Source organism: Thalia democratica, chromosome 2, assembly GCF_965202585.1.
Source record: "Thalia democratica chromosome 2, ktThaDemo2.hap1.1, whole genome shotgun sequence".
NCBI lineage: Eukaryota > Metazoa > Chordata > Thaliacea > Salpida > Salpidae > Thalia > Thalia democratica.
In genome coordinates this window covers 26,130,571-26,141,838 of record NC_139166.1, presented here as the reverse complement: position 1 = coordinate 26,141,838, position 11,268 = coordinate 26,130,571, and positions in this window count along the sequence as shown.

Genomic DNA, 11,268 nt, shown 5'->3' with positions numbered 1-11,268 from the left:
ACTGTAACTACTAGTGACATTTCAACTAAGTTTAACATTTTTACTGTATCAAAACTTTATCGTCAAATAAATAAAAACTATCGTTTTTATGAAACATATATTTGACTAAAACTAAATAAAAACAAAAAATTATAATTAGGTTTAAAATAAGTTTAGTTAGACCAAATTTTAATCAAACTTGCACTAGAACTGTTTTAAATAGAATATTAATTAAATCTATCAGTAGATTAGAATGCAACAATTTCATAGAAATGAAACTCTAAAATTTATAAAACTTAAATAGAATACAATAACTTTTTAAGTTTAAAATACAGAGCTTTTTTTAAATGAACAAATAAATTAACAATTTGATTTTAATTTTCAAATTTGATTCATCAATTTTTGTCAGAAAAAATCTGATCATAGCGGTAAAAGATTTAAATAAACAACTGTAATACAAAAACTAATCTAATAATCAAATACAAATCTAATTAACAAAAGAATATTTTAAATTAAGACAAAACGAGTTTGAATTAAAATTTTTGTTTTTACACAATTAAGGTTTTACCATTTTAACCACTCAATCGTGAAACAAGTGAAATTGATAAGTAATAACAATAATATATAGCTTGTTTAGAATTATTGTACTTCTATTCTTTTAAATTTTAACAATTTGAATCAAAAAATTATCTTATAATTCCGAATTCTGGATTTTTGAGAGCTTAGAGACCAGCTCAAGTTATCATAAAGTTTTGATTATACCATTTTAAACCTTTAAACCAAGATTAAGCCTAACTTTTGCTCTTTAAAAACATAATATAAGACTAAAATAAAAATGATTAAACAGTGTTAATGTAAACGAGTAAAGAATATAATTAATTGAACAGGTTTTTCTACTAATAGCAAATGATATTAATTTAACTAATCGTTTAGATATATGTTATAAACCAGTTAAGAATAAGTTTAACTTAGTTGACTGTACATCTGTATCAAGACTCCAGTCGGGGCACCATACTTAAGTGTAATCAGATAATAAATACACCTATTTGGGCACGACTGTTTTTTTAACTCTTTTGAATTTATTGTTGTTAAAAAAGTTTTTGTGTACATTTTGTTTAAAATTAACTAAATAAATAAACTATTCACAACTTTCGTATTACTTGTTTTATTTTTTTGTGTTTGTTATTTGTTGAAGATAAAAACGAAACTTATGTTATTAGATCGTAAAAGGTTGTATAAGAATGTTGTGTACGACTTGATAATTAAAAGGTTTGATCTTACACTAGCTCTTTAGACCAATATTTTTTAGCGTTTTATATCGTTTGATAAACAATATCAAAAAGTATAAGCTTCAGCTGAAATTTTGATCTAAATAAAAAACTAACAGGCAATCTAAAATATACCACTCTTAATTTATTTTAAAATTAACTATTATTTGTATCAGAAACTTAGCCTCATAAAAACTTAAACTTTACCCTTTTTGATTAAAAAAAAAGCTTCTACCCATGACTCATACTTGTTTTGGAAACTAAAGATTATATTTTAAGCGTAAATAATACATTGTATAACTGACTTGACTTAAGCAAAACATAAAGTTTATTTTGATGTAGTTAAAAGTGCTATAAATCATAAATTAGTGCATAAACTTTTAAACAGAAATCTACTTTTTCATTGTTTAAACATTTATAAATATAAAACTACTTATGCTGTTTTTGTATCAACGCTTTTTATAACTTACAAAAAAACATTTCAATAATACTAACAACTTATTATAAAGAAATATCTTTAAATAAACAGTAACGAAAAATTTTAATAATTTTAACTATTGACTTTAATTTAACTGCTAAAAACATCATTCTGTTCGTACAGGAGTGGCCTCCCGCACTTAACTAGTATTTTAACTAAAGAACGAATTATAAATGATAACCTTTTTAGTACTACAAACTTTTCACTTCAAGTTAGCTGAAAATTAGTCTTCTTCATCGTACGGGAATGACTTCCCGCACACAATTAACAAATAATGAAACTTGTTTATTTTGTACTTTTCAAACCAAATATCTAAATAAATTTTGTTCTATTTTCATCCATTTGCCGCGACCACTTATGTGGTCCTTCAGATCTCCCAAAAACCTTTCTACCGTTATGGTATATAGTTAAGCTTTAGCTAAATAATCATATTTAAGAAATTATTTCGAAATTTCCCGGTTTAGTTTTTGACAAAGTGTTTAAATATTTTAGAACTAATTAGACTTGAAATTAAGTTAATACTTTTGAAACCTTAATTGTATAACAACGGTCTAATACATTCATTTTAACTTAATGTTTAGCAAACAAACTAAACGAAAAAGAAACACAGTTAAACAAAAACTTCGAGTAGTATACTTACATTTATTTTTATAATACTTAATATAGTATATTTATTATACTTAATTAGTTTTGAAAAATAAATTCAAGATGTTTATTATTTTACAAAAAAAAAGTTCTGTAGTTCAAACTTAAAAAGTTATTATACTTTATTTAAATTTGATAAATTTTAGAATTTCATTTCTTTGAAGTAGTTGCATTCTTTATTTATCTACGGATAAATATAATTAATTTTCTATTTAAAACAGTCCTAGTACAAGTTTGATTAAACTTTGGTTTAACTAAATTATTTTAAACCTAATTATTATTTTTGTTTTTATTTAGTTTAAGTCAAATATATGTTTCATGAAAATAATAATTTTTATATATTTGACGATAAAGTTTTGATACAGTATAAATGTCAAACGTAGTTGAAATGTCTTCTTTTCTGATAACACCTGTAAAAAGTTTATAAGTTATAAGTTTTAAATAAGTTTTTTTTTTAATAATTATAAATAGTTTAAAAAATTAAATTATTTAGTGCGTATCTTAAGCGGTTGCGTACCTCTCAAAGTGCGTACCTTACCGATGTCTCTACTTTTTAAAAAGCTCATTGAAAAAATTTGGACCTGGCAGTAAATATATAAAAAACGTCATATAAAATAGAAAAAAGTTCCTGCAAATAATGCTAAAAAGCGTGTGCCCCGATTCGTGTGTAAAACCAAAAAATGTTTATTATAATATTTTGACTAGTACTTAAAATTGATACATAATTATAAATTCCAAACTCTAAACAAATACAGTGATTGTTGATGTCATACCAGATCTAAAAAGCTTACACTTAAATTGTAAATAAAACTTTTAATACCTTGTTCTTTTAAAGAAAAATGAATTGTTCCTAAAATTTGTACTCCCACAAAACTTAGTACTTATATCATAAAGCTAAGTTTTAGTGTTGTCATTATCTCTAATAACTTTAAACAAACAGTAAAATATATAAATAAGCTGTAAAGAGTTTTGGTTATAATTAACTTTAGGTGGGCACCAATATCAAAGTGAAATTCAATGTACAGGAATTTTTTAGCTTTAAAAAAAAAAATTTCAGTTTTATTTTTAAAATAAGTACATAAGCAGGGCTTCGCCCTGCTTATGTACTCATACTACTTAATGTAATTTTAGGTGACTCTTCAACTATATATAACAGTGTCATTTCAACAATACGACTATTTAACTATTTTTTATTCTTTTATTATTATGGTTTATGTAGGTTACATATCGCTGTGAATTAATTTTAAAAATTAAGTCGGTTTTTAGGCCTTATTTAACTCTAACGATAATGTCATTTCAATTAAGTGAAATTTCAAATTATATTCTACATTAATAGATAAATTGATTGTTTCTATTCTTTTCAATAATACTAAAATCGGAAAGATAAAGATATTTTATAATAATAAATTCTTTTTTTTTTTGTAATATCATAAAAGCATAGACTTTTAAAATACTTGAAAATCAGTATTAATAAGTATATTAAATTAAATAAAGCATAAATAGTATTATTTTAAACTATCTAATATTTTTACAAAAAGCTATGTTAAATCGTTGTTATTTAAAAAATATCCAACAATATTTTATCGTATTTAAAAACTTCATCATTGTTTTTTTTTAATTTTTGCCTATTTTCCTTTTATACGATTTTTACTTAACTATTTTGTCATACAATAATTAACTAAAATTTAAAGTGCTGGTATTTAGTTATATATACAACACTACAGTAGTATTAAGGATTTTATTTTTTAAAAGAATTATTATACTATTACATTTTTGACATAGGTAAAAAATTGTTGTTTGCTGATAAATCGTATAAAAACTAGATAAATTTAAAATTACTGTTTATAAACATATCAACTCTAACATGTTAATCAGAGTTTCAAAAAAGAAATATTTATTACTTTGAACTAAAAAAAATTATAAACGAAATAATAAAAAAACGAAAAAACAAAATACACTTTTTTCTATGAAAAATTTTACTTTTAAACACAAAGCTCCTGAAAAAAAACAACTTTTATTTAATAACTGTAAAAACTTTAATTAATCAAAATAATTTAAATAATCTTTTAATTAAAATTATTTAGTTTGTAACGAAAAACAAGTACTTTTCAACAAAATCATTTAATTTGATTACAGTGAACGTTGATTAAAACGAAATTAAAGAAATAAATGTGTAGACTTAACTTAACACTTTAACATTAGAATACGTAGTTAAGTTATAACTATAACGATAACTAAAAAAATTATTGAAAATACTTTATAACCTCTTAAAGACATAATTTTTGATTTGATATACACAAAAAAGCAAAACTATACTTATTTCATCTTAGAATTACAGATAGTCAAAAAAATCAAGGCTCATTGATGTGCCGGCTGAAAAGTAAAGCTTTGCAAGTCTCCAGGAATAAGTGATTAAGAGTCAAGAGCCATCTTTTTAACATAAAATACTAGAAACTAGACTATTCTTTTATAGTATAGTTTAATAGAAACTGTTTTCTTATATATCGATTTATAGTAATACTTAGTACAAATAAATTTCGAATAAAAAAATCCATTCCAAAAAGTTAAATTTTTATTAATTAATAAAGTTGCTTATTTATTATCATACTACCAGGGTAAACTTTATATACATTTAAAAACCAGTAAGTATTTACAAAAAAAAATAAATTGCTTGATATATTGTTTGCATATTAAAATGTTTAAAAGTTTATTTGAATTTTTTTAGTTAAGAACAACGTTAATTGTTTTATCATGTTATCTCAAAGTAAAGTAATGAAAAACTTTTGTTTATATTTTTAGAGGTTTATATTTTTAGATTATGTACTTATACTAATAAATGTAATTTTAGTGACTTTTCAACTGTATATTACAGTGTCATTTCAACAATGCGACTTTTAAACTATTTTTTATTCTTTTAGTATTATGGTTTTTGTAGGTCTCACTTGCTTGACCTTCAGAAAACGTTTATCGTTGCAGAGGGGAAAGTGAGTGTTTTCTGATGTTTTTCTACCTTATAAAAAAAAAAAAAAAGGTTACATATCGCTGTGAATTAATTATAAAAATTAAGTCAGTTTTTAGGCTTCGTTTAACTCTAACGATAGTGTAATTTCAACAAAGTAAATACAATAACTTACTTTAAAATTAAAGAGCTAGTATTTAGTTATATGTACAACACTACAGTAATATCAAGGACTTTATTTATTAAACGAAGTTAAATAAAACTATTACATTTTTTACATAGAAAAAAATTGCTGTTTGCTAATAAATGGTATAAAAACTACATAAATTTAAAATTACTGTTTATAAACATATCAACTCTAATATTTGTACCTTAATTTCAAAATAGGAATATTTATTACTTGGACTTAAAAAAATCATAAGCAAAATAATAAACAAACGAAAAAACAAAATACACTTTTTTTCTATGAAAAATTTTACTTTTAAACATAAAGCTCCTGATACAAAACAACTTTCATTTAATAACTGTAAAAAACTTTAATTAATCAAAATATTTTAAATAATCTTTTAATTAGAATTATATAGTTTGTAATAAAAAACAAGTACATACTTTTTAACGAAACCATTTAACTTGATTACAGTGAAAATATATTTATTGTATTTAAAAAAAAATATTTTGTAGTTTTAATTATTGGGAGTGGTCAAAATTAACGTTGTTCTTAACTACAAAAATTCTAATAATATTTTAAACATTTTAATATACAAATAAAATATCAAGCAATTTACTTTTTTTTTTTTTGCAAATACTTACTGGTTTTAAAATGTATTTAAAGTTTACCCTGGTATGGTAGTATGACAATTAAATAAGTAACTTTATCAATTTAATAAAAAATTAACTTTTTGGAATGAATTTTGTTATTCGAATTTTATTTGCAACTAAATATTACTATAAATCGACATATAAGAAAAAACTTACTATTTAATTATACAATAAAAAAAAAAGTCTAGTATTTATGTTAAAGAGATGACTCTTGGCTCTTGAACACTTATTCCTGGAGGCTCGCAAGGCTTTACTTTTCAGCTGGCACATCAATGAGCCTTGATTTTTTTAGCTATCTGTAATTCTAAGATGAAATAAGTATAGTTTTGCTCTTTTGTGTGTATCAAATCATTAAATTATGTCTTCAACAACCATTGTTTATCGTACAATATTTGAAATATTTCAATATTACTGATGATATCCTTATAATCTTTCGTACAGCTAATCTAATAAGCCTCTATGCTTTGGATTATGAATTTTTTATCGAACAAACACTATAAAAAAATACCAGTCGACCTCTTGATTTACGAAGAAAAATCGACTAAGTTTTTGTTTTGTATATTCATTTAACTGTTTTAATACTTTGTAATTACTTTAAGCTTAAGATAAATGTACTTTATATTTAACTATTAAAAAAAATAAGAATTTTTTTGTTGTTGTACTTTTAGTAGTATTCAACAAAAAAGAAACAATAAGCGAAACTAATTAAATTTAATCAAATCATAAACTTGTTTTAATTTCTAAAAAATCAACTAAGCATTAAAATGTAAACAACTTACCCAATCACAATTATCTTCTTCACAATTCCTATAACTTGGAGTATGCATAAAGCATTTGTAGCAGATAGTTGTGTTTATGACTAAAAAAAATAAGTTAGTTTATATGAGTGTTATGCATTACAAGCTAAGTATATATGTTAAACTATAAAAAAAAAAATCAAGTAACTTCGTAGTAAAAAGTAATTTTACCTCCTTCATATATTAACCAAGTTGCCACTTCAAGCCTTTTTTCATGATTTTTCATTGGATCAGTTGTTAGCTGTATTGTTAGTGGAAGCTGTGGATAAGTAAAAAATACTTCTTCTGCAGCCTGTTTATTAAATTTATTACTAAAAGAATCTTACTTTTTTATTAAATTAAGTCATACGCAGTCATCTTTAATTTTGTTTAGATTTTATTTATAGATTATCTTATACCTCAACTACATGAAACCAATAGCTAACTCCGTCTTTCTGCTCATTATGGTTTATTGATATAGCTTTGTATGTAATTACTGTTTTTAACAACTTTTCTTTGTTTTCAAGATGATTTCTAGATAAACAAGAAAAAATTAAATTAATTTTAAGACTATAACAATACTGTAAAAAATTATTGATATTGTATCTTATATTAAAAACTAAAACGAGCGTAGCAGTTGCTTCTAAATTGCTATGAAACGGCCTTTTAAAACTAAGCTTTCGGTAAATTATCATATTTAAAGAAATTATTTCGAAATTTCAGTTTTTGACAAAGTGTTCAAATATTCTAAAAATAACTTGACATTAAACTATTTTAATTTTAAAACCTTAATTGTATAAGAAAATCTAATAAAATATGTTTTTTTTAGTTTTAATTTTCAGCAAACAAAGCAGACGATAAAAGAAACACAGTAAAACGAAAACTTAGAGTAGTACGTTTAAAATAAAAATACAGTACATTTATTATACTTAATAAGTTTCGAAATTAAATTTAAGTTGTTAGTTTAATTATTAAAAAAAGTCTGTTGTTTAAACTTAAAAAGTTATTATAATTTATTTATTAGAGTTTCATTTCTTTACAATAGTTACATTCTTACTTTTATAAACTCATATATTTATTTAATTTTTTTTAAACAGTTCTTTTACAAGTTTTATTAAACTTTGGTTGAACAAATTTTATTTAAATCTAATTATTATCTTTATTTAGCTTTATTTAAATACATTTTCATAAAAATTATAACTCTTATTTGTCAGACGATAAAGTTTTGATATAGTAAAAATGTCAAACGTAGTTAAAATGTCATTAGTAATTACAGTTTTCTTTCTTTGTTTTAAATATCATTTTTCTATTTAAATATCATAATAATTTTGTTCTAAATAAATTTAAAAAAATTGGTGCGTACTTTTCTAGGGTACGTATCTCTCAAAGTGCGTACCTTACCGATGTCTTTACTTTTAAAAAGCAGAATGAACAAATTTGGACCTGGTAGTTAATATATATTGAATATCAATAAAAACAGAAAAAAGTTCCTTCAAGTATTGTTGAATGTCGTGTGCCCCGATTCGTGCGTATAACCTGTTTTTAATTAGTGCTTAAATAAATTGAACAATTGTGTTTAGTAATATATATTAAATTTTTGCACTAGTAATAGATTAGATGTATGAATGTTTTGTATTAGGTTTTATAGGATATCTTAATATTCAAATATCACAAAAACTTCTTGCTAGTAAGCTAGTTTTTTTGTTTGTCTATTTATGTGATTTTTCAAAAAAAAAAAAAATAACTTAGTGGTCAGGGCAACATATGCACCCTTATATACATTCACATTTTTCTTGTTGCTATTTTTACAAGAACAACCACTTAAAAATTCAATATAAAGTTACATAATAACATAATTTAGGGAGAAGTTGTGAAAATGCTGTGAAAGATAAAAAACATATACTTCATCTTTAAATATCTAAATAAGAATAAACATGAGTATAACACAAAAACTAAACCATACTATACTAAAATAAAATTTGTAATTTTTTTTTGTATGACCTTAGATATATTTAAAAAAGAAATCAAATATTAATTAAGGCCATAGCGGGGGTCCAACATTTTTTTTTACTAAAATTAACTTTGGCTTTAATATGAAAGCTTAAAGTAAAAACTATAAGCCAGTTTTTATAGAACTCAAAAATATCTTTTAACTTTTAAAATATTTAACTTTTTGTAAAAATTTTTGTATTGACTGCAAATTTTTTGGGGTCAATTTTCTCGGAAATTTTAAAATTCTCTAAAAATCTATCACCTTCATTTTTCAAGCAATCTTCTTCAAATTTTCAGGATACGGTCCTTATAATAAAAGGAAAAAAGGTTACTTAAGAATTTTACTAATTTATAAAAATAAAAATTTTATGACAAAAATTTAAAAAAGAATTTAAAAAAAAAAAAAAAAACATATTTTTACAAAAAAAAATTTTAATTCCAAAGTTAAGTTTTTTTGTTATTATATAAAGATTAGACTGTGAAAGTTTGAAGAAGATTGCTTGAAAAATGTAGGAGGAGATAGATTTTAAATGAAATAATCTTTTTTTGCTGTTTTAGTTTTTCCTTCCCATAGGGAACCTGTTATGCAGCCGACTTTGACTGGTGATATCTCAAAAAATAATTTGAATTTTTTAAAACAATAAAAAGCATCTTGAAGCTTAGAAAAAACTCTATAAAATAAGATCAACTTGTAAAAAACATGGTTTACTCCCCCATGGCCTAAACTAAATGTAGTTTGTAATTGATTAATAATCTAAGGCTAGTTTTAATTTTTCGCTTAAGCCCAGACTAATTTTTAAAACTTTGAAATCAAATTTTCTATAAAACCTGGTTATTGAAAAACTTTTTCTATGAAATGGTCTTTTACCAGTGTATACTATTATACTATATGTTTATTAAAGAACTATAGCTAGCGCATACAAAACCCAATCATAGTTCATTATTACTTTGACCTTTGTTGTAAATATAAATGAAAGCCATTAATAATTACAATGTATATTTATAACTTGTTCTTAATAAGTATAACTTTACCTTTTTAAGTTAATTTTATTTATACAATAGGCAAATCACTAGTTTAGTTGTAACATTTTTATTACTATATAAAATTAATAAACAAAATATTTGCTTCTGTGTGCTGTTTTTGTTTATTGTATTTAAGGCCACTTTTATTTTACAAAAATTAACTTTGAATTTTATATGAAAGCTTTAAGTACAAACTACAAGCCAGTTTTTATAGAAATAAAAGATGTCAATTAACTTTTGAGATATTGAATTTTTTGTTAAAAGTTTCTATTGATTGAACATTTTTTGGGGTCAATTTTCTTGGAAATTTAAAAAAATCACTAAAAGTCTATCTTTTCCTTCATTTTTCAAGCAATATTCTTCAAACTTTCAGTAAATGTTCCTTATATTACAAGAAAAAAATATTACTGATGAATTTAATTAAATAAAAAAACAAAAATTCAATGACAAAAAAAAAGTTTTTTTTCAAAAAGTATAAGTTTTTACTTAAAACTTTGAATTTTTAAAAAGAATAAAAAGCATTCTAAAGCTTAGAAAAAACTCTATCAACTTGTGAAAAACACGGATAAAGTGTTGATCAGCCACAAACCAATAAGTTACGACCAAGTCGATACAAAAGCTCACAAACATCAATTCAGGAAGCATTGGAAGCAGGAATGAGTGAGATGTGATATTGGAGCTGTCCTACTCTGACTATCCTTTGTTGGATGATCATCTTCTTCTGTGTCTTTACATGATTTATATGGACATGTATACCTTTCTGGTTGAAGATGACTACAACATGGTTAAAGATGCATAAGTGATTCCAATCCCAAACACAGTTGATGTAATTTATATATATTTCGTTTATTGTTTATGGTAAAACAAATAATAAACACCAGTGTATCTTGTACTAGAATTTAGCTATTTAAGGCCATAGGGGGGGGTCCGACTATTTTTTTTTACAAAAAATAACTTTGGCTTTTAAATGAAAGCTTTAAATACAAACTACAAGCCTGTTTTTATAGAATTCAAAAATATCTTTTAACTTTTAAAATATTTAACTTTTTGTAAAAAGTTTCCAATACAAAGGTATGGACCGTAAATTTTTTGGGTCAATTTTCTCGGAAATTTAAAAATTCACTAAAAACCTATCTCCTCCTTCATTTTTTGACCTAGAGACTTCAAATTTTCAGGAAATGTTCCTTTTAGTATTTTGAAGAATCTGAATGTTGGAATTTTTGATATTTTGAAAAATAAAAATTTTATCCACAAAAAACTAAAAAAAAGGGTAGTTTTTTGACAATAATTTTTTTTTCTCAAAATTAAAAGAAATCCTACAATAGATCT